Source organism: Notamacropus eugenii, chromosome 5, assembly GCF_028372415.1.
Source record: "Notamacropus eugenii isolate mMacEug1 chromosome 5, mMacEug1.pri_v2, whole genome shotgun sequence".
NCBI classification, from domain to species: Eukaryota; Metazoa; Chordata; class Mammalia; order Diprotodontia; family Macropodidae; genus Notamacropus; species Notamacropus eugenii.
In genome coordinates this window covers 352398214-352422599 of record NC_092876.1, presented here as the reverse complement: position 1 = coordinate 352422599, position 24386 = coordinate 352398214, and the positions used below count along the sequence as shown (strand labels likewise).

Sequence of the window (24386 nt, the reverse complement as noted above, 5' to 3'; positions counted from 1 at the left end):
ACAGAGGGTGTAGAAAGACCCTCTGTAAGGGGGGGGGGGTGAAATGTAAGAAGACTAAAAAAAGTGGGAAGGCTCAGGTTACGAAGAGCCTCAAATTAAATGCCAAAAGGGGAGTTTATATTTGACACTGGAGGTAACAGTGAGGGACTAGAGGTCACTAAGAGGAAAAAAGGGAGAAGAAATGACATGGTCAGACATACTCTTCAGAAAATTCACCTTGTTTGAATTTCAATTCAAAAATGGATTGAAGTAAATAAAGGCTTGAGGCAGGGAAAACAATTTGATTACTATTACAATAATCCAGCTTAGAAATGATGAGAGCCTGAACTAGAGTTGTGGCTGTATGAATAGAAAGAAGGGAATCTATACAAGAAATATTGTACAGATAGAAACAAGATTTATCAATGGAATTGGCTATTCCATTGAAGTGAATGTGAGTAGTCTGAATGACAGAGAGGATGGTAGTACCCAGAATAGCAACAGAAATTTCAGAAAAGCTGAGAGAGACTGAGATGAGGGTTAGGGGGGAAGAGATAGATAATAAGCTCTGTTTTGGTCATAACAAGTTTGAGATATCTATGGGAGATCTACATCTTTCAACCTATTTCATTAATGGAAGAGTGTAAACTGAATTAAAAAAATTAAAGATCTCACTGTTAGAAGGCTGCCAGCTTGTCTGTCATTCCCTGGCAATATCATAGTTAACAGCTGATACCTAAGTAACAACAGTAGGTTGACATCTCCTACTCTTTGAAACTGGAAGGCAACTCCTCAGACTGTTTGTCAATCAAGAGGACCTCTTTGGTTGAAACAGGACTCTTTCTTTGGTAAATGGGGACAACTCCGCAAATATTCAGTTATGAAAGAGCTTTAAATGTCCAAGACATAAGATGTTGCTTCCAACTGTCAAAAGTAAAGAGCAAAGCAGGCCTAGCTCCCAGCAAGAAGAAATATGAGTGAAACAAACTGAATGGAATGAAAGTAATAAGCAAGGCTTTAAAGATACAGGTCTTCTACTCCCCTTTCTTTCCTTCTAGTTAAGCAGAGGCTTCACTTTGCTCTCTTTATCTCCTCTCTTCTGTACAACCAGGCAGGAGAACAGAGCTCTCTCCATCCCCATCTTTATTCTTTCCTGGAGGACAGAACAGTAGTGTCTTTTAACCTTCTCCATGGGCAACCAAAGGAAAGAAGTCTGCTTTTCTGGTAAACAATAGTTATCAAAAGTTTTTTTTTTCCTTCTCTCTTACTCTCCCTTTCTCCCTCTGGCCAGAATCAACCAACCCACAAGCATTTATTTAACCACCTCATATTTGCCAGACACTGTGCTAATCATTGGGGAGAGAAGAAATAAGTGAAACAGTCCCTGTCCTCAAGAAGCTTATATCCTGACATCCACATACACACACACACACACACACACACACACACACACATATAACATGTACATAGATCATTATGTGCAAACTTTATACAAAATGAATACAAGACATCTCTGGGAAGGGGCTCATGAGCATCTGGGAAGTCAGGATAGGATTTCTGTAGAAGGTGGTGCTTGGGCTCAGTTTTAAAGGAAATGGGAAATCTGTGTGGGTCTTCTTTCAAGATAAGCTCAACCAGGCATAGGAGAAGTATTTATTGCTATCTTCCTTTCCTAAATAATTATACAACTTATATTCTGAGGATTATGGCTAAGGATTCTAGTCTTATTATTTATGAATAATTCTTAATGGATGTGTAATTTATAATAGTTAAATCTGCATATGCTACAAATTGGGAGGAAAAGGGTTAAAAAAACTAGACAAGGTAGAACACTGGACCAAAATGAATAATATGGAGTAGAATAAGGATAAATGAAAAGCGTTGTAGTTGGGTCTATGAAAAACAAAAACAAAACCTCTCAGTTTCAGAAGCAATAGATAGGGGAGACATGGTTACAGAGCAGTTAGTCTGAAAAAGATCCAAGAGTCTGAATAGACTGCGAGATCACTGTAAGTCAATACTGTGATATAGCAGCCAAGAATAAGATTCCAGTCTACAATGAGAGAGTCTTGTTGGATAAGTAGGTCTGAACACATCTGGAGTACTAGTACTGTGTTAGGTTCTGGCTCCTACATTTCAGGAAAGACAACGAAAACTAGAAAGCATCCAGAAAAGAGCAACTAGAATGGTAAAGTGTCTCAAGTTAGGTGGCAGAGTGAAAAGAGAAGTGAAAAGAACCTGAAGCTAAAATAATCTGAGTTTGAATCCTGTTTCACTTCCTAGCTATGTAACCCTGGGCAGATTAGCTTCTGTCTGACTCCTGGTTTTCCATCTGTAAAATGAGGCTAATAATACCTACTTTCCAAGGTTATTATGAGAATAAAATGAGATAACACATGTAAATAACTCTGCAAAATTTGAAACGTATATTATGGTTATTTTATTAACATCAGATCAGTTGAAGGAAATGGGGATATCTAACCTGGAGAAGAGAAGACTTGGGGAGTATGTGATAGTACCTGGAAGAAGGATCAAACTTGTTTTGATAGACCCCAAATGGAAGAACCTGGAACAATGGTTGGAAGCTGCAAAGGGGTGAATTTAGGAAAAGCTTCTTCTTCCAAAGTGGACAATACTGTGTTTGGAGGTGGTGGTTTCCCCTTAAGTGGAGGTCTTCAAATAAAGATGGAAGCTTCACTTGTTGGCTCAACTGAAGAGGAAATTCTTGTTCAAATATGGATAGGGCTAGATAGCCGCTGAGGTCCCTTTCACCTCAGAAATTCTATGATTCTGGATGGAGTTAGGGATTTCTCCTGATAGTTCATGAGTTGGATAGTCCCCTAAATCTTTCACATGAGAGCAAGTAAAACTATCCTTGTTCACTCAATGAGTCCAGACTGCTTGTTCATTGCTGCAAGGATTCTCAGACGTAAAGAGTTTCATGATCTCCACAGGTATGGCTGTGGTACCCTTGTTAACACAATTGCCTTGCATAGAAATTGATCAGCAGTGATCTAATCCATAACTGAAATGTCATATACCCAAATTTTGGTCTGAATTATGTCAAAGGAGATATAAATTTCATAGACTCAAGATAATTTCTTATGTACATACATTTGTTTCCATTACAAAGCCTACTCACAGTTTGGGATCATTGACATAACAGCAAGTACAATAAAGATAAAAAAAGAGTATGTCAGAAGAGGTGTTATTTCATTCTTTGAAAATCTTTAATGTGATAGAAAACCCTGGGAAAGCATTAGTGCTTGCAGACTGCCCTGTATTTCCTCAATAGGTAGTACAATTTACATCTCTCTAAGATGGGTTAAAGGTGTCTTTATGTTGGCCTACAGGCACTAATTCATACATGTAAACTCCTGAAAATATTTCTTGAGAACACTGTCCAAAAGAGCTTTCATTAATTTTATTATGTAATAATGAAACAGGATGTTTCTTAATTTGTACATAAACCTTTAGTTATGCATTTTATGGGTAGACATTTGTACATTTTAATCTTATGCTGCTTATCTCCATTAGATCTAGAATATTCCTGGTTTACATACCTTTGAAATGATACTATGCACTTGTTCTATTAAATTTAAACTTACATTAAAAATAATAAGAAATGGCTTCTACCTATAATGGTATACAGCCACCATTAGACACATATTACAAGTGTTAGACAAAACAAATCCACAACTCAGTGTTGACTCTCTCTGAGGCTTGCCTCCTCACTCTAAAACTTCTACATGGGGTCAGTAGCTTCCCTTTTGATTCTTATAAGATAATAGTAACATTACTTGGCACATCAGCACAAAAGAAAATTGTTTTTGTGAGACTCCCTGATCTGGCGCTGAACTCCTTATTTTATTGAAAAAGAGTAGAAAATACAAGAAAAATATATTTTCCTTTACCCCTACAATGGAGAGGCAAACACTTAAATTTGGAAGCAAATCCTAGGTTAATCAAATTGGCTCACAATTCATGTGCTTGGTACTTGGGCCCCCAAAACCAGTCTTGCACAAATAAACTTTTCATCAAGTGTAAAATTCTAGTGCTCACAAGAAATAATCTATAGCAAGGGCAATAAGATACAAGCTTTGTTCCAAACTTTTGACTCCAAACTCTTCATTCTTCTCCTAGCTCCTCTTTTTGTATTGTCTGATTGTGTAAGCCTGGAAAATGTGCTAAAAATCAGTCAGGATAAGGCTTTGTCAAGAAGATTCCATTCAAGACACTGAAAAAAATGAGAAGTTGGAATTCAGTTTTGAGAGGGCTCCCCATAGCTGTACAGACTGGTATGTTCCCTGATAAAAATGTTATTACTTTTGTTGTTTTTAATTGTGTTGACTTAAGTAGTTAATTTCAAATAAAAAGAATGAAGGCCAAAATATTTTCAATCTAAACAAGAAAAATAACCATAATGGAAAATAGTTGTCAACTTATAAATAGATTCAACAAAAATCGAGTAAGAAAATCTGAATTCTAATCTTAACTTTGCCACTAAGTTATCTGTGTAACCTGGGCAAATCACTTTGCATCTCTAGACTTGTTTTCCCATGAATCAACCAATTAATCAATAAGCAATCATAAAGAACCTACTATCAGGCAGCATATTAAGTTCTGGGGATACAAAAACAAAATTAAAACATTACCTGCTCTTGAGGAGCTTACGTTCAAAGAGATAACATGTACATATGTAAGCATATAATACACAGTGTGAGGACAAGGTAACCCTGAATGGGAAGACATTAGCTGCTGAGAAGACCAACCAGAAAGGAACTCCTGAAGAAGCTAGTATTTTAGTTGATCCTTGAAAGAAGTCAAGGACCTCAAGAAGTGAAGGTTAGAAGAAAAAGTAATCCACAGACCATGCAAAGACATGGAGATGGAAGGTAGAGATTTGTATATGTGGAATATATATGGCTGAATTACTGAGGGGGGAAAGGGGGCAAGTTCTATGTAAAGAGAATAACTAGAACTCTAGAAAGGAGCTAGGTTGTGACAAGTTTTGGCATTTTAAAATGCCAAACATAGGAATTTAGATATGATCCTGAAGGGAATAGAGAGGTCTTCCATTTTACTTAGTAAGGGAGGTGATATGACAAGTGCTTTAAGGAAAGTAATTTTCCATAGCTAGCTGAAGCCTAGACTACTGTAAGCAATTGGGAGGCTATTATGATAGACTAGGTATAAGATAATAAGGGCCTAGAGAGGTGGCTATGTGAGTGGAGAAAAAAGAAGGTATGCAAGAGAGTTTGTGGAGATGCAAAAGAACAAGAACAAATGATTGATAGATATAGTGAAGCCTGAAAGATGATACCAGGGTATACAACTTATATGACTGGAAGGATGACTGGAAAACAGAGGTGTCAAAATCCTAGCTGGCTTAAAAGGTTATTGGGAATAATGTAACAGAATAAATAAAAATACTACAATATAATGTTTATTTGTGGTTTTCAAAGTCAATATGTCAACCTCAGGGATTCATTTCTATTTCAGTTTGACACTAATGGTGGAAAGAATGAGAGGAGGGATGGGTTTTAGTTTGGTTAATAATAATTATACACATATATGTATGTATGTATGTATGTATGTATGTATGTATGTATACGGAGAGTAAGAGAGACAGAGACAGGGAGAGAGGGAGGGAGAGAGAGAGAGAGAGAGAGAGAGATTGAAATTGTTCCATTTGGAATGTATTGATTATATAATGCTTACACTGTATCTAATAGGTAGTCAGTAATATGAGACCTGGGATGGAAATTATTCTACATAAAGACAATTGAACCTATGGGGAAAGGTTTGACCAATTAATATGTAAAGTTCCTTCTTCTATTCCAAAGTTATATGAATCTATAATTTATATAATTCATTTATAAAAACACAAGCAGAATTGCACAGCAACAAGTGATTAGATTTAGAATCTAGACACCTGGGTCTGAATCCTAATCCTGCTAATATACTATCCTTGGGACCTAAGACAAGCTTCTTTTTCTGCCTCAACTTTCCTAAAGATTGGACTAGAGCCTAAGAGAGGCACAGGGAACTTGGCAGATATGCCAGACATTTTCAGGACCAGTAACAAGTCCAAGGACCTAACAGCTAAATGTAACCAGGAACTGGTCCCAATATCCACTCCTTGTTATAAGTTTTCCACATTTTATCCCAATACCTAGAAAAATATACAATAAATTTCTATGGAACTGAATTGAATTAACAAACCATTCCACTTCCTTTTTTCTCCAAGGGAAATTATACAGGATCATCTATCTCAATTCCATTTTCTTCTTCAAAGCTAAGAATAGGATTCACCTGCACTCCTACTGAATGGAACTGTAATCACCTTGAATGTGGCATTCCAATTGTTAAATCTTACTGAAAACACTAAAAAAATACACTTTCTAAAAGTCGTTCCTATATACTGAGAGAATGGAACTTATACGCGTAGACATTATGATACAGTTTCTAGGATTTAGGATTAAAAATAAAAACAATAAATAGTTTAATGATAAAAAAACAAAACAAGCAAACAAACAAAAAAAGATTAGGCTAGAGCAGGGTGGGAAACCTGCAGCCTTGAGGCCACATGTGGCTCTCTACGTCCTCAAATGCAGCTCTTTGACTGAATCCAAACTTCACAGAACAAGTCCCCTTAATAAAAGGATTTGTTCTGTAAAACTTGAACTCAGTCACAAGGCTGCACCCAAGGACCTAGAAGGCCACAGCTCCCTGACCTGTGGACTAGACAATCTCTAAGTTCCTTTACATTTCTAAATCTTAACATATTACAGAAAGAAAAGATATTAACTCAGTATTAGCAAACACATGTCTTTGAGTTACTTTTATCTAGCAGTAGTGCTCAATTTTCACTGATACATCCATAATTTTTCTCCTAGTACTCTTTGTGACCTATTGCATGCATTTGCAAAACATTTAGCCAAAGTCAGCAGTTCATTCTGTGGCCATGGAATATAAGTGGCCCATGTGGGAATCTAACCTTGGCCTCTTCAGCATGCACTTCCCAGCTGAGCATACGTGGACCTATTCAATATACAGAGCTGTAACTTTGTGAAAAGCAGGAGCTTGCTCACTTTTTAGAAGAAGATTCAATTTCCTTGAGCTCCTACAACACCATCAAGTACACTGGAGGAGGTAATTTACTAAAGAGTCAATAGTCATCTGCAAGAATAAATGAACTTTCATAAACTGAGCAGTATATTCCTTTATCAGATAATGTCTCTAAAAATTAAAGGGATTTGGTTTGCCTTAAACACACTTAAATATGAGGCAACACTAGAAAGTGAGAAACAATGAGCCAAGTAAACAAAAGAGTCAAAAAGAATATATCTAAATGAAAGAAGTTCGAATAAAGATTCAAAAATCTGGGGAAAAAATGTATCTAAACTTCTTAAGTCAATTTTTAAAGTAGAGGAAAAGTTCAGTAGCTTATATGATAACATTTGGTATAGAAATATGAATAATTAATATACAGCTGAGAGAGTCAGCAAACATGTTTGATACTTGGGAGGCTCCAAAAAGAAATTAATGGGCTAAAATGTTAGGATTAATCTAGTAAGAGGAAATTTATTAGAAATAAATGTAAAATCTTACACTTGGTTTCAAAAATCAACTTCCTAAGTACAAAATGGGGAAGGGTTGGCTAGATTGCATTTTATTTGAAAAAAATGTTAGGGAGTTTTAGAGCACTGAAAGCTCATTAAGAATGAGGAGTATGATACGGCAACCAAGAAGTTAATATAATTTTAAGCTGAATGGGAGAGGCACAGGGACCAAGAGGAGGGAGGTTATGATCCTACTGTACTCTCTCCTGGTCAGTTTGGAGTGCTGTTTTCAAAAAGGGGTATCGCATTTTAAGGATACTGATAGGTTAGAGAGCACCTAGAAGGGGCAATGAATATGCTGAAGTGCTTCAAGATAGTGCCATGTAAAAATTTAAGAAACTTATAATGTTTACCCTGAAAAAGAGACTTTAATGGGACATGACAGGTACCTTCCAATATTAGAAGGATCATCACAAAGGAGAGAGATTCATTCTACTTGGCCCAAGACAATAGACCTAATAGCAACAAGCAGAAGTTGCAAACAAGTGAATTTAGGTTCAATGGATGTAAAAACTCCTTAACAATCAGAGATACCTTTCTGTAATAGAAGACCCCTTCAATGGCATTCACACAGATAGGAGGGCCACTGGTTAGGTATGTTGGACGTGGGATCCTTGTTCGTGTTCCAGGTTGATTAGAAGACCTACTCTGAAATTCTATGAAGTTATCAACTAAAGGAATTTGAAATTCTTTATGATTTGGAAAACCCCACCCTCCCTTCCCTTTCTATATCCTTGGACATTAGGAAGGGCAACAGCAGTCCCCTATTTAGATTTGGCCATAAAATGGGGTTTTAATTGAGCTTAATAATCCTAAGTTGTTTATATTTTAGTTTAAACGTGTATATACATGCATGTAAATGAATATTAATATTTTTACATATGCATACAAACATATTTTACACACATGTATACATGCATATATACATGTGCACATATGTATACATATAGGCAAATAACTTCACCTTAGTTTATCTAAAATGAAGCAAATGAACCAAGTGAGGTCTAAGATTCCCTACTCCTTTGACATTCTATGATTCTCTAAAATAATTTAATACTGATTAGACATTTAAAGATGACATTCTAATCAATGTCCCATATAGATTTATCCAAAATGTTAATAGCATTTTCAGAAGTAGTATAGAAATATGAGTAATTAGCATACAGCTAAGAGAGACGGCTAACATGTTAGATACTAGAAAGGCTCAGAAATGATTGCACAGAGCAAAGATGTTGGGTTTAATCTTCCAAAAGTAGCATGTTTAGAATGTAAATGCAATATGTGGTCTTGGGAATATTTGCTTAAAACATTAAACTGGCTAGAATGTGAATATGGTCATTAGCTAAAAGATCAGAATTAGAAATGGAAACAAATGGAGAGTAAGAATATATTCTGCAGGTAGATCCCATCTGGTACTACATTATCAATAAGTTTGCTAAAAAATTTAGAAAGAAGAAAGAAGACAAAATAAAAAATACAAGGAATACTTTTAAATTAAGTTTAGATATGGAACTATTAAGAAGGGATGACAAAAATTAAATTCATCTAGGAAAACCTTAAACATTATCTTTGAAAAATAGTAGCTATTATAAAATAGTTAATATTAAAAAACCTATGAAAATAATAAGCATTTAGCTATGTTTTGCAACATATTACATAAATGTAAAATAGTATCTTTCAATCAACAATATGCATACATATTTATGATAGGCAAAAAAGTGTTTTGTTTTCCTGAGGGAAGGTACTAACAGCTGGGAAATCAGGAAAGGCTTCATGTAAAAAGGGCGAGTTGGGAAACAAGGCATTCTAAGAGGTAGGTGCATGGGCATTACAAAAATAGGGAATAGCCAGTTCCCAAACGTGTAGATGTGACATGGAATATTGCGTGTGAGGAACAGCAAGAAGGCTGGACTGTACAGGGAAGGAAGTCTAATTGTTTATGATTTGGGATTTTAAGAGATCTTAGAGATGATAATTATTGTTGTTGGGCTGTTTCAGTAGAGTCCAACTCTCCATGATCCCTTTTAGGAATTTCTTAGCAGAAATAGTGGAATGATTTCCATTTCCTTGTTTAGTTCACTTGAGAACTGAGGTGAGAAAACTGAGGTAAACAGGATTCAGTGACTTGCCCAAGGTCACCTGGATACTAAGTGTCCAGTATTTAATTGACTCTCGAGCCAATTAAATTTTTTTAGACTATGTCACAAAGGTTTGTTATATGAAAAAGTACAGGAAATTATGATACACAACAGATTTATTTCTCAAGAGAAGTAAAACAAAAGACATTATTTTCATATATTTTAAATCTAACTAAAGGAAAACAAAATGGCAGAGATAAAACTTGCAGTACACTAGTGACCGATTTATTTTTAAAAGCTGTGGCTGATTTATATGTCTATAAATATCAGCCTTTTTTCATTTAAAATTGTGATAACTACATAATTCAATATCAAGCTATAAAAGATATCCTTGGTTTTAATTTTACGTCACTTCTGTGAAATCATGAGGCAAAAAAGAGCTCAGAATTTAAATTTATGAAATATTTGTAGGGAAAGACATCAAAGCTATGTTGAATCTATTCAAAGCCCACTGATTACTATGGATTAAGGGAAACCCAAGTAGTAAACCCAGACAAGGAGAACAAATCCAAAACAAATGCAAGTAAAGTCACAGAGAAATAAATGGGGAATAACAGAACAAACCATGGTATATAGGCATAAAGGAATAGTTCTGTGCCACTAGAAAGAAGAGGAAGAAATTCAAAGATTTGTATGAACTGATGCAAAGTGAAGAAAGTAGAACTAGAAGAATCACATATACTATTACAACACTGCAGTGAAAAATAAGGGTGAAAGACTTAAGAACAGTGGTCAGTACAATGATCACTCACTACTCTAGAAAAATGATGATTGTTCATGCTCTCTACTTCTTGTCAGAGAGGCAATGGCATAAAACTGATAATGAGACCCATGTTTTCACACATGGACAGTGTGTGAATCTGTTTTATTTGACAGTACTTATTTGTTGGAGAGGGAGCACTTTCATTTATTTGGAGAAAGGAAGTCATGGGGTGGATAAGAGGCAAAGGAAGATGATAATATTAAAAAAAGAAAAAAAGAGCAATATTGTAATGCTAAAAAAAATTCCACAGAAGAGAGCAGAAGGAGATTCAGAAGGAGACACAGAAAAGCAGAGTTGTGTTGGAAACACCATGTTAAATTTAACATATACTTTTTAAAAAGCTGTAACAGAAATTCAAGTTGTCATATATAATCATCTTTTTCTGTTCTTTGCATATGGGTGTGTCTGTGTTTGTTGAGGTTTGTCAAATTGATGATAAACAATAAGAGAAAATTTAAAAATTAAATAACTGAAATCTCTTCTGAATTTTAAAATATTATATTGAAACTTTAAATTATAGAAAAATAATCTCCTGCATGAAGTCTAGTGATGGCTTAGACTATGTAAACAGCATTTTTTGCCTCCAGTTGCTATAATATATGAGAGACACCCACAGTCTCAGAGTTCTAACAGTCCAGTTAAAAGTTTGGTAGAATAAAGATTGCATAGCAAAAGAAAAAAGTAACTACATTTCATAGCCTGTGTATAATTGAATATTCTTTAAACTTCTTGGATGGAACCAACAATACCATGGAAAGTCTTAAAACATGTCTAAATAGAAAAATAAATATGACTAGTAAGAGCCAAAAAGTAATCATCCATACAAAGAGAAGTAAATAAAACTCACACATCAAAATAATAGTCTACAGATAAAGAAATAATCTAACCTTTAAAGTAAGACATGAGAAAGAAATTGGCCAAGTACTCTACATGAAAACAGCTCATAGAACCATTATCTTTATATTTTTAAATCATAAAAAGGACTGAATCTACCAAGCAGAAGTTCTTAATCTAGAATCCATGGATTTCCAAAGGGTGAATAGATTTCAGAGATCCTGTTAATTTTGTTTTAATATTTGGTGAGCATACATCATCATAATGTTTCATTAATAATCATCTATGTAATTTATCTAATGTATTTTAAAAAACATTCTGACAAGGGGTTTGTAAAGTTTCACCAGACTGCCAGAAGGGTGTATGATACAAAAGAGATGAAGAGCCCCTGCTATAGATGGAGGACTGAAAAGAAAAGATTTTCTTTCTTTCTCTCATTCTAGTATTCTTCAGAAAGATAAAATCAGCACACAGTCAAATCTTATTTTACTATGGACAACAGCTTGTTTCTGAGAATTGGTGTCAGACCCTGCCAGGAATTTCCCCAAATAGCAAGGCTCAGATGAGTTCTAAGTATCATGCCTAGTAAGTAAGGATGAAAGCATAAAGGCCTCAGACATGAAACACAGAGCTATGATGGGAATGTGTCACCTTTCATTTGCTGAGATTATGATACTGACCCATTTTGAGACATGTACTTTGAGTTATTTTTATAATAGTGATGATGGATTTGCACATAACCATCCACACTCTTTCACCTGGTTCTTCTTGTGACCAAATATGGTCATAGGATATCCCTACAACCTCACTCTTTTCCTTTCCTCATCATCTTACATCACCTACATGCCTTCTGCAAATCCTTCTACCTAAAAAAGTGATCCTATTCCATCCTGTCTCTTGCAACAGACTGCCTTCTCTATGATCCCCACTCTTTCATTTCTCTTCAATATCTCCTTATCTACTGACTGCTTCCCTAATGTTTACAAACATGTTCATGTATCCTTCATCTTCATAAAACACTCATTTTGATCCATCCATCCCCACTGGCCATCATCCCATCTCTCTCTTACCCTTTATGGCTAAATTCCTTGAGAAGACTGTCTACACTCTACTTTCTTTCCTCTCACACTCTTCTTAACTCTCTGGCTTCCAACATCATTATTCAATCAAAACTGCACTCTCCAAAATTACTAAAACTTTCCTATTTGAAAAATCAAATGTGTGTTTTCTCAATTCGCATCCTTCTTGACTTCTTTTTACCTTTAAAACTGTTGATCACCTTCTTCCTGATACTCACTTGTCCAGGTTTCTCTCACTATTATTTCCTAGTCTCCTTTGCTGGATCTTCACCTAGGTCATGCCTTCTAGCCATGGTTGTATCACAGGGTTCTGAAATCTTGGACCCTCTTTTCTTCTCCCTCTATATTATTTCACTTGATGACCTCATTAACTCTCATAGTTTCAATTATCATCTCTATGTTGATGATTCACAAACCTACTTACCTAACCCTAACCTCTCTGCTGACCTCCATTCTAAAATCTCCAAAAGCCTATTTGATGTACTGAACTGAATGTCCTGTAGATATCTTAAACATCATATGTCCAAAACTGAACTAATTATCTTTCTCTACAAACCTTTCACTCATCTTAATTTCCCTATTACTGTCAAAGGTACCACCATCTTCCCAGTCACCCAGGTTCACAACTTAGAAGTCATACTTGATGTCTCATTTTCTTTCACATTTTTCCTGTGTCCAATCTGTTGTCAAGTCCCCCTCATTTTACATTCCTAATACTTCTGAAAACCACACCTTTCTCTAATTTGACATAGCCAACACTTTGGTACAGGCCCTTTTTATTGTATACTTGGACTACTGCAATAGCCTGCTAGTTGATCTGCCTGCTACCAGTCATTCCAGTCCATTCTCCACTCAGCTGTCAAAACAATTTCCTAAAAGTACAGCTCTGGCCATGACATCTCCCAATTCAATAACCTCCAGTGGCTCCAGGATCAAATTCCTACTTTCCAGTCTTTTTATACCTTACTCTCCACAAGAAACTCAATCGCCTGACTTTGGGCATTTTCACTGACTGGCCCACATGCCTGGAATTCTCTCCCTTTTCATCTGCCTGTGGCTTCCCTGATTGTTTTCAAATCCCACCATCTCAGGAAATCTTTCCGATTCCCCTTAATTCCTTTAGTCTAGTGCCTTCCCTCTATTGATCTTATACAGAGAGAGAGGGAGAGAGAGACAGAGAGAGAGAGAGAGAAAGAGAGAGAGAGAGAGAGGGAGACAGAGAGACAGAGAGACAGAGAGAGAGAGAGAGAGACAGAGAGAGAGAGAGAGAGAGAGAGAGAGAGAGAGAGAGAGAGAGAGAGAGAGATGTTTGTATATTGTCTGCTCTATCAGACTGTAAACTCCTTGAGGGTAGGGACTATTTTTTGCTTTTCAGAGTACCCCCAGCTCTTAGAACAGTACTAGAACATGGAAGTGCTTAACAAACATTTACTAACTGACTGAATGACTCAAAAATGCATGAACAATTTTTAGATAACTGGCCTTCAGTTGGGATTACCTCTGGATATAAAACTAAATTTGTCTTTGTATAAAATTAACTTTTACATACTGAGAGAGAATCTTTGGTCTTACCTCATAACCCTCTGCTGGAAGTATTAAAGAAGACATGAATTTTCTTTGAGGGCTTAAATTTTGAGACTAACCCCTAGAAAACTGAATAGATTATTTCCTTTCATTGTAATTATTTTACCAAAATCCGAGATCAAACACAGATCTTAGGAATTCCTTATATTTCAATACATCAAAGGATGAAGGATCTTATCTAGGTTCTTTTTCCAACAGTACTGAATGCAACCCACTGCTGTTTTATAGTCCTGTGTCCTCTTCTTACCGGATCACCTCTTTTTCCAATGAGACAGTTCCTGGGTAATAGCTTTTGCACGTCTTCTTGCATGATGGTCAATGCCACTACAAGCAGTGAGAGTGCTGGACACAGATTGTAAAATTGTAAAATTTTCAAAGTAAGCATTTATACCTCAGAAATCTACAAATGCTACAAGGTGGACGCATTTATTACTTTGTTGATTATCTAAACTTAAAGTTCAGAATGAAAAGTTAGTAATGCCTATTAAACTTGAAAGTGTGTTGCATATACATTGTTGTTTTCTTTTATATACTTATGCTCACCCTGCATGGCTACCTTGGCCTTTCAGGTTACCTACAATTTTGATACTTTAAATATGATGGTCTTCTGCGATTTGAAATAACTTTTTAACTAAGTTTCTTCCCTTAAACAGTTGGCATTGTGTGTCACAGTACCCCATGGCATCACTGAGAGCACTGTGCCCTTTCCCAAATAGGATCTAACCTGTTCTCTTCCTCCTAAGTTCTGGGCCCATTTATTCATCCATTGGCAATATGTGTCTTAGAAAAATGGAATAACTAAATGGGCTGGTCATCTAACTGCATGTCATAGTCTGGACAACTGGTATTCTTCATCTATTTGGTTATTTTTACAGGATTACAGATTTAGAGCTGGAAGGGACCTTAAAGATCTCCCAGACAAGGACCCTCATTTTACACTGAGATCCAAGAAGGTTAAAAGTAATTCATCCAGAATCACACTATTAAATGTCTGAGGTAGGATTCAATAATAATTGCTAGTGTTTATATAGCACTTTGAGCTTTGCAAAACATTTTGCTAATATTTCATTTTTCACCTCACAACAATCCTGGAGGTAGGCGCTATTATTATCCATACTTTATAGGTGAAGAAACTGAGTTAGACATGTTATCTGACTTTCCCAGGGTCACACAGTTAATGTCTGAGACCACATTTGGACTCAGGTCTTAAAAACTGAAGGTTGAGCATTCTACTCACTGCACCACTCAGTCTGGCAGATCCCATGTCCAATACTTTGTAGATTACTGAATGACTACTATTAATTGGTCTTAGATATCACTGAAGAAACTATGTAGTATTCTGAAGCTTAATGCTATTAGCATGACATCATTGATAAATACAATATAACTCATCCTGTCTACTCCAACTTCAATATTCATGGTTCTTTGTAATTCCTCCCTAATGGTTGCTCCCCACAAGTGCCTGGATATTTCTTCCACATCTTTTCCTTTTGAAAAACCACAATCATAGATCTGGAGATGGAAGGAAACTTGAACACTTTCAAATCTAACCTTTCAAAATTACAGTTAAGGAAAATAAGGCTCAGAGTTTTGTTGTTATTGGGTCATTTTTCATTCATGTCTAACTTTTCATGATCTCATTTGGGTTTTTTTTTTGGCATGGATACTGGAGAGGTTTGCCACTTCCTTCTCCAGCTCATTTTACAGAAGAGGAAACTGAGGCAAACAGGGTCACATAGCTGCTAAGTGTCTGAGGCTGTATTTGAACTCATGAAGAGGAGTCTTCTTGACTCCAGACTTGGCACTCCAATCCACTAAGCCTCCTAGCTGTTCCAAGGGTCATTAATTAGTCTAGGGTCATACAACGTAGGTGTCAGAGGTAGGATGCCTTTCATTCTCTTAAACACTCCATTTAGGCACCAACTCCAAGAACCCTTCAGCTAAAAGTGATTTCTTCATCTTCTGTAAAATGAGAAGATGGAACTATTTAAACCTACGTTGCATATTTGCCATTTGAGCACATCTCTTATTCTTTTTATTTGATTATAAGATCCTAGAGAGTCAAAACTGTCCATTTCTTTGTTTGTAACCCATACCTAGCACAATGCCTTGCATAAAGTAGATTGGGAATCAGTAAATCATAGATTATACAATCATCAGTTAAATATTAGAAAAGACTTCAGAGGTTATGTAGCTTAACCTCCTAATTTTACATGCAAGAAAATTCAGGCCCCTGGAGGCTAAAAGACTTGGCCAAGGTCACACAAGCAAAATCAGAGATATGATTTGAATTCAAATCCTCTGACTTGAGAGCCCGTGTCCTTTCCCTTGCCCAAGCTCATATGCAATAGGTTTATTGAATTGAATAACAGGAAAATATTTTATATTTTTATATATTATACATATTTTTAAGCATTTTAAAATATCCAAAATAACAGGAAAAAACATTTTGGTGGTAAATGATATAGGACAAATAGGTTTGCCCGAATGTTCTCCAGGATGGAATCCGGGGAGCATTTTTAATCTGATTCTGCTGATGAGGTACTTGGGTACCTGTGCTTGGACCCCAACTCTAAAATCATATTACTCTCTAAAAATCACATTTCTCTCTAGTCTGTCCCTGGCAGTTTCTCCCCAGCTCAAGGACAGTCTGCCCTAGCAAAACTTTTATGTCTCTTCCTGAAACAGTAGCCAGCGGCACCTATAGAATTTATTAGTTTGAACCAGCTGTGTACTGGCTAAACTGGCTGTGTACTGGATCATAATGATATTTACTACTCACTGACCAATCATATGTATCCTAAACTTAGATATATGTACCTTCCCTTACATTTATCTTGCCAAATAAGACACTGATGGGAGTAGCCTGGGTATTTCTCAGTCAGCTCTGACAGTTAGTTGACTTAGTGAAGTTTCAGGCCTAAAACCACATCTCTCTGTAGCCTCTTCTTGGGCTATTTCCTGATGAACTCTGGGTAAAACACTTGCACAGTAGATACTAAAAGTGTATGTTCCTTTAAAAACTAACCACTCCTTAATCCCACCCTGAATCACCAAGGTAGCATATTTGGCACATAATAGGCTATATAAATAGGCTACATAAACTTTACCTGTACTCTTTTCAAATCACGTTTCCTAAGAATTCTTGCCTGCTGAAGAGTGTAACAACAAATCTTTACCACCTTGACTTCAAGAATGCTAGAGTCCATGAATTCATGCCAGATGACCTGCCCCTGTACTCTGGTCTTTGGGGGATGGAGGGTGTCCCAGAATTTGCCCTCCTCCTTCCAACCCTTGTCACTACCATCTTAAGGGAATTTTTTTAGATAAAACTTTCTAACTGCCTATCAGTGTTATATCCTATCTTTACCTCTTGCTCCAAAAAGAGAGCCAACAGGAAAAAGAAGAAAATTTGAGGGGTCTATGTTTGTAAACATTTGTCATATGGTGACCCAACTTTTAGGGTATGACAATGAGTGGCATCTAAGGGGATTTTCATTGCTTCTTCTACACTCATCTCTTTCTTTGCCTTTTCTATATCTCCCTTTTTCACTTTTTCTCACATTAAGCTATACCATCTTTAATTTCTCATTTTTCTTTTTTTCCCTGTCTATTCTGAAGGCTTGCCAGGGACCTCAGTAGATACTGCTTGGCTCTTCTGTTAGCCTTTGGGTCAAAAGAAGTAGATGAAATTGTTGTACAGTATTACATTGATCAGAACTCTATTAACCAGTACTTATGTTACAAGCTATTCAAGTAAAAGAAAAATTGATATTCAGAATTGTGACCCTGAATTATCTTTCTTTTATAAATCATTAAAGATTAAATTATTCTAAGCATAGCTTTAATGTTAAACATATTTTGTTAAATTCTAATTATCTTAAAATTGGCAATCCATACATAACACATACTTATATGTAAGACAATGCACACAGTGAGAAAGTGAAAAAGAGAGAGAAAAAGAAAATGAGAACGAATATTTGATTAGCCAAGTCACTCCATTCCCAGGGAAGGGAAGGGAGTGTTAGAGCTGGAAGGGACATTTAGTCTAATCCCCTCACTTTATAGATAAAAAAATGAGACTGATTTGAGTCTCAAAAATGAGACTGATGTGAAGTGAGTTGTTCAGTGTCACATGCTTAGTAACAAAGTCTCTTGACTCCAAGTAAAATGTCTCTTCCACACTGAAAATACTTGAATTACCCCAGAAGAGGGTTAAACATAAAGATAATTATACTAATAAAACTATATAGCTCCCCCCAAAATAGATTAAACAGCTCCTTTTATCTTGAAAAATCTCTTAAAAAGTATATCAAAATGGACTTGATAAGTATAAAATTCTAAGGAAAGACAGAGATTGAAGCTCTGAGCTTGAATCTAGTTGCCATGTTGAATCAATGGCTGAAGGTAATATCTACAAATACCTAGATCTCTATCAGGCAAGAACCTACGAGCTTAGAGACATAAAGGAGGAAGCTGTGACTGAATAAATTAAGAGGCTTACTGGCATCCTGAAATCAAAGCTGAATGAAAAGATCATGTTTAAAGCAATTAACATTCCTAATACCAGGCATAACGTACATTCTCAGAACTGTAAAATGGGCTATAACAAATTTGAAAAGTATCCTCACAAAAACTAATACAATATTAACAAAACATAGGGTCATCATCTTAAGGATACTATAAAAAGATGAACAGTTCCTCACAAAAAAAAGGAGGAAGGAATTAAAGTAGAGATTAGATTAGGAGAAAGGATTTTCAGAGCACATGATAAGTTGAAAATCTACAGAAGTACTTTTGGAACAAGCAAGCATAATTTCATGAAGCAATGGTAAAGGCTTGACAACAGGTACACAATTTTGGATTTGTCAAATGTACCTCAAAATGGTTGAGTTCAGCATAGAGTTTTTGAAATGACTCAGATCCAAGAATGAAATCAGCGGGTTTCATTTTCATGAACTAAGCCAAAAACATCTTGACAAAGAAGCAGAGAACAAATGACTGCAGTGTTGATTTGTTTATAAAAATGGCAGGATGTATGATGATAGTTCAGGTCTACTACCACCAGAAATTATAGAAGGGTTATCCTTAAAGAACCTAAAGTTAGTGATCAATGTAGATTATGCAAGGGAACAGCAGAAAATGTACAATACATCACTGAAGGTTGTTAAAAAAAAAAAAAAGCACCTACCAAATACCTAGAAAGATATTTGGTATCTAGCAAGGTATATAGTATATAGCAAGGTATCTACTGGCTAGAATTATTCAATAGAAGCTCACTGTTTTTCAAGGACAAAAGACAATATGGTCATGCTACAAATATGAACCTCAAAATATTTAGGAAAACCCAACCTATAAAAACTTTATTAGAAACTGAATTGTTGCCAGCAATCACACAAATATAAAAATTGTTTATAATAAATTTAAGAACAACATTTTAATAGATGCTGCCATACCAAATATAAGAACTGAAAAGTTTTCAAAACATAGAGATCAAGGAATCAACATATATTTGGGAGCAGGTAAGGCATATATCATCCCTGCAGTCCTCTCTGCTACTAGAGTATTTAGAATGCTTCAGTATAAATATAGATGATTACATACTTTATTTTACTACAAAAAGTTATTTAATCAACATGGTTGATACTCTGTTGAACATTAAAAAGAAAAGATTAATAGCAGGATAATAACCAGATTTTTGTCTTTGGACCATTTGCATCAGAATTCCATTTTAAAAAAGAGAAAATAAGATGAAGTATTTTTTAAAACCCTCCTATATAGTAATAAATAGTAAATAGTAATTAATATATAGTACATAGTAATTAATAAATGCTTATTAAATGAAATAATTATTATTCAGTTCCTCCCACTGAGGCTTCAATGGTTCTTTACCTTGTCTAGGTACCCAAAGCCTTCCATCTTACTGCACCTATCTGTCTACTTACCCCATTTCTATGTTCTGTCTCCTCCTCATTTAAACCAACAAATTTAATTTGCCCCAGGCAATGACCATGACTTCAAATCACTCTGTCACCGTTCCATGTCTCAACTTCCTCCTGGCCCTCTTTTCAGATATATCTTGAACAACAACCTTATAAATTAACATTTATACTGAGATGTGTAAGCAGTTAAGAGCTCACAATTCCAATTTTCAGGGGTACTTGCATTTTCAGAGGGGACTCCTGAACACACAATTCTTAAATGAAAAGAAATGACTCTCTAAAAGTGGTAATTACAAGCATTCTGTCAGGCTGACTGACGAGATCTCTGGAGGGTTAGAGAATCTACCTGGCATCTTCCAAATAATATCCACTTGTAATGCTGTTTCTGCTCAAAGAACCAACATAGTACTTTGCTTTTAAGAAGAATCCTATACTGCTTTAATATTAAAAATGTGAAGGAACAGAGAAATGGCATGTATGTACATAAAGGAAATATAATACAATATTATAAATACAATATAAATATACAATATAAATACAATAAAGGAAATAAAATACAAATAGATTACCTCTAAGGTACCTTTAAAACAAAATTTTTTTTATTTCTAATGATTATATCGAAGAAGAAATTATTGCTCAGTTTTTAGGATGCACTAGAAGATATGAGATCTACTCTGACTCTAAAATTCTATGATTTTAGTTACTTCTTGCCCATCTGACTGGAATGATATAAAGATATAACAACTGTTAACAATCTTCCATGAATTTTCAGAAGTACAGAGATAGGGGCTCAGGAAAGCAAAGTCATTGTTATAATGAATCTTCTAGGCCCTCAGGAATACTTGGGTGGTTTTTTTTCTAGTTAAGAATTCATAGTTCAAAGATATTGGCTTTTACTTAGTAAGCAATATATTCACAAAATATTTCTGAAAATTTTTCAGAGACTCATAGAATGTCAGGAATGGAAGTGTCCTTAAAGACTATCTTATCCAATCCATTTTACAAAAAAGGAAACCGAACCCAAAGAGAATGTCACTTTCTCAAGGCCACACTACATAGTTCTTCATTTGCACATCTATAAAATGTGGGGGTTGGACTAGATGACCTTTAAAGTCTTTTCCAGCACTAAAATTCTATCATCCTATTAATCACTTTCAGAAACATTTCCTGATTCTTCCATTCCCTTCTTGCCCTAAATTTCTATAATCATATTAATCACTTTCAGAAATATTTCCTGGTTCTCCTATTTTCAAATCCTTTAGTGAATTGGCAACATTGTTTGGGAAAGGATGTCCCTGCAGGGCTAAAATATTATTTGGAAGTCAAGGGTATATCTAAGTATCCAGAAACATACGCAGATTGTAATAGGTGGGTAAAGCATAGTAGATGTTGTAGCAATGTAAAAAAACAGGGGACAGAAATTGTAATAAAGTTTGTTGCAAATGGGAATGGAGTCTGAATCAAATTCATTTCAAGCATACACAAAATACTTAATCTAATTCCCCTTTCACATGCCAGTGCCTAAATATTTGAAGGCAGTGATCTTGTTCCCCCAAGTCTTCTCTAAGGTAAATATTCCTAGTTCCTTCAATTAATCCCCTCCTGGTATACTTCACAGTCCCTTCATTATCCTGGTCACCCTCTTCTGGACCCATATTCTTTCTAAAAAGATCAACATCCTTCCTAAATGTGGTTTTCGGAAATTAATATTTTAGATATGGCCTGACCAGGACAGGATACAATGAGCTAACACTAACATTAGGGTTTTCTGATGACTACTTTACACTACAGAGTGAGATTAAACTTTCATTGCAATGAAATACCCAGATCTTTTTCACATTGACTGTTCTCTAATCATTTCTCCCTAATCCTAAACTTAAATAATTGATCTTTTTTTAACCCAAGTGCAAGACTAGTCTACATTTTTCCCCACTAAATTTTATCTTGGTAGATTCATCTGATCAATCTAATCCATTAAAATATCAGAGGCCACAGACTTACTGATGCCGAAGTTGAGTCAGGAGGAATTACAAATAGTTTGGACTGTAATCATATTCATACATTACTGCTAGGCAAGTGCAAAGAATAGATATGATTGACTCTAAAATGATTATTAAATTGCTGAAGAAACAGATTAAGTCAGCCAATAGTGAGGTTACCAACACTACTTATATTTAGTCTCCTCATCCTGTCCAGAATGAATCACTGTTTCAGTACTTGGCTCCACTGTGACATTAAAGACAAGTTCCCAAGCTGGCCTTTGGTTTACATTTGCTGAGATCTTGCTTCAGACCCCACTCCCCTTCACCTAGGACAGTCTCACCTCTCTCAGGCTCACTGACAAGTGCCCCACCACCTCTACCCCAGGGGACACGTGACACAAGTACTTATTAGCTACCAAAGCAATTATCCAATGCTTTAGTTATTCCTCTCAGTTTTGTGGTCATTAGGCACATTCATCCAGTTTGACATCTACCCATTAATTATCACTCTTTGGATTTAGTCACTTAGCCTGTTCTAAATCTACTTAAACTATACTATCTTCCAGTATGTATTTCTCCATCTTGTCTATAAGCATATAATTAGTAACTTTGTTAACTACCTTATTGAATCGCAAGTGTATTATTAGCTTTAGGATCAGAGAATCTGAGCTCTAGGGATAGAAGAATCCTCGAAAGCTATCTAGTCCAATCTCCTCACTTTATACTTGACGAAACTGAGGTCTAGAGAAGGTATGAGCTTTGCCCAAGGTCACTGAGGTATTACACATATAGGCCCAAGTCCACCTGATTCTAACCTTTTGTAGGGTACATTATGGTGGAAATTCCTTTCTTATACAGGTTCAACAAGATGGCCACTGAGGTCAACTTCATCTCTCAAATTCTTTGACTGCGACTCTAGAACAGGAATGGGCAAACTATGGCCTGCAGGTCAAAATGGCCTGCCACCTATTTTTGTATGTCCTGAGAACTAAGAATATTTTACGTTTTAAAATATAACTGCTACCTGTTTTTGAATGGCCTGGAAGCTAGGATTGATTTTTACATTTTTAAATAAAGTTGTTTTTAAAAACATAAAAACAATACTAACCTCATAGACCATACAAAAACAAGCAGCAGGCCAGAATTGGCATCTGGGTGGTAGTTTATTGAGATTTACTCTAGAACCAATATGCTTTCCACCATACCAGAACTAGAAAGCAGGTTTTTTTTTTTTTTATCATCTATGCTACTTTTTTAGAGAAAGTAAATAAGTCAGGAATTTATTAGAAGTTGTTTTAAGCAGAAAGACATCTCTTGCAATGCCTGGGTATGTGGAAATTCCCCTTCATAACAACAGTTTGCCCTATTATAGAGCTATGATATATCATCAGTTTCTTCCATTTTGGCCCCAGAAACTGAAATAGCATGATATCACTTAGGTTTCTCATTTCTCTTATCCTTACCCTAATAGTCTGTATCATGTTTCCCCTCTCCCATCTCTTCTCAACTCATTTCAATTCATGGACTTCTACATAGGTCCATATTTTCTTGACCTACAACACTACTCCACAGAGAAGTTATATCTAATCTTTTTGAACAAACTCCCATTACAGTATTTCAGTCATTAATTCCACATCAATAAGTCTCAAAGACATATAAGAGCTCCTATTTATCTTCCACATTAATATCTCAAGTTCATTTTATTAATTACTTACCCCTAATAAGCACATTCGTGTCAGGACATCTGCGATCATATCAGTTCTCTCCCTCTGCCTGATTATTTTTCCTATGAACAATCTTGAACACCTCCAACTAGTATCTTCTATCTAGGCTAATCTTCCTTTAAAAATAGCTCCTTTAAAAAGCTGTCTACACTGGCTGTTTCAGCTTTCATTCTCCTCAGTTAGTCCTCACTTTCTGAAATCTGGCTTTTGAAAAAAAATCATTCAATTAAAATTTGTTTTCTTCAAAGTTATAAATTCTCTCTTTAACTGTCAAATGGGTAGAAAAGGATGAGGACTGAGAAAAAGACTATCTGCTGTATCTGACAATGTTAACCATCCCTCTCCTCCCAGCTACTTTTTTTCCTTTCTAAGTTTTTCACTTCCTCTCTCTCTCTCTCTCTCTCTCTCTCTCTCTCTCTCTCTCTCTCTCTCTCTCTCTCTCTCTTCCCCTTCTCTCTCTCTCAGTTCTCCTCCTACCTCCTCCTACCTGCTGCAAGTCTCCTTTGCTGGCTCATCATCTACACCACACCCCCTAACTGTGCGCATTCCCTAAGACTCTGTTCTGGGTCCTCTTCTCTCCTCCCTCTATGTATGCTCTCAGTAACCTCATCAACTGTCACCATTTTAGTTATTATCTCTATGTGGATGACTTCCAGATCTGCATTTCCACATCTAGTCTTTCCCCTGAGTATCAGATCTACCTTACCAGTTGCCTAGTGGATATTCAAACTAGATG

General features: G+C 35.8%; 1 protein-coding gene across 38 annotated transcripts in view; it reads right to left on the bottom strand.

Moving 5' to 3' along the window:
* The window catches only part of ZBTB20 (zinc finger and BTB domain containing 20), a 1002935-nt gene that overhangs the window by 845527 nt on the left and 133022 nt on the right, over positions 1-24386 (bottom strand). The gene's annotated exons all lie outside the window — the stretch shown is intronic.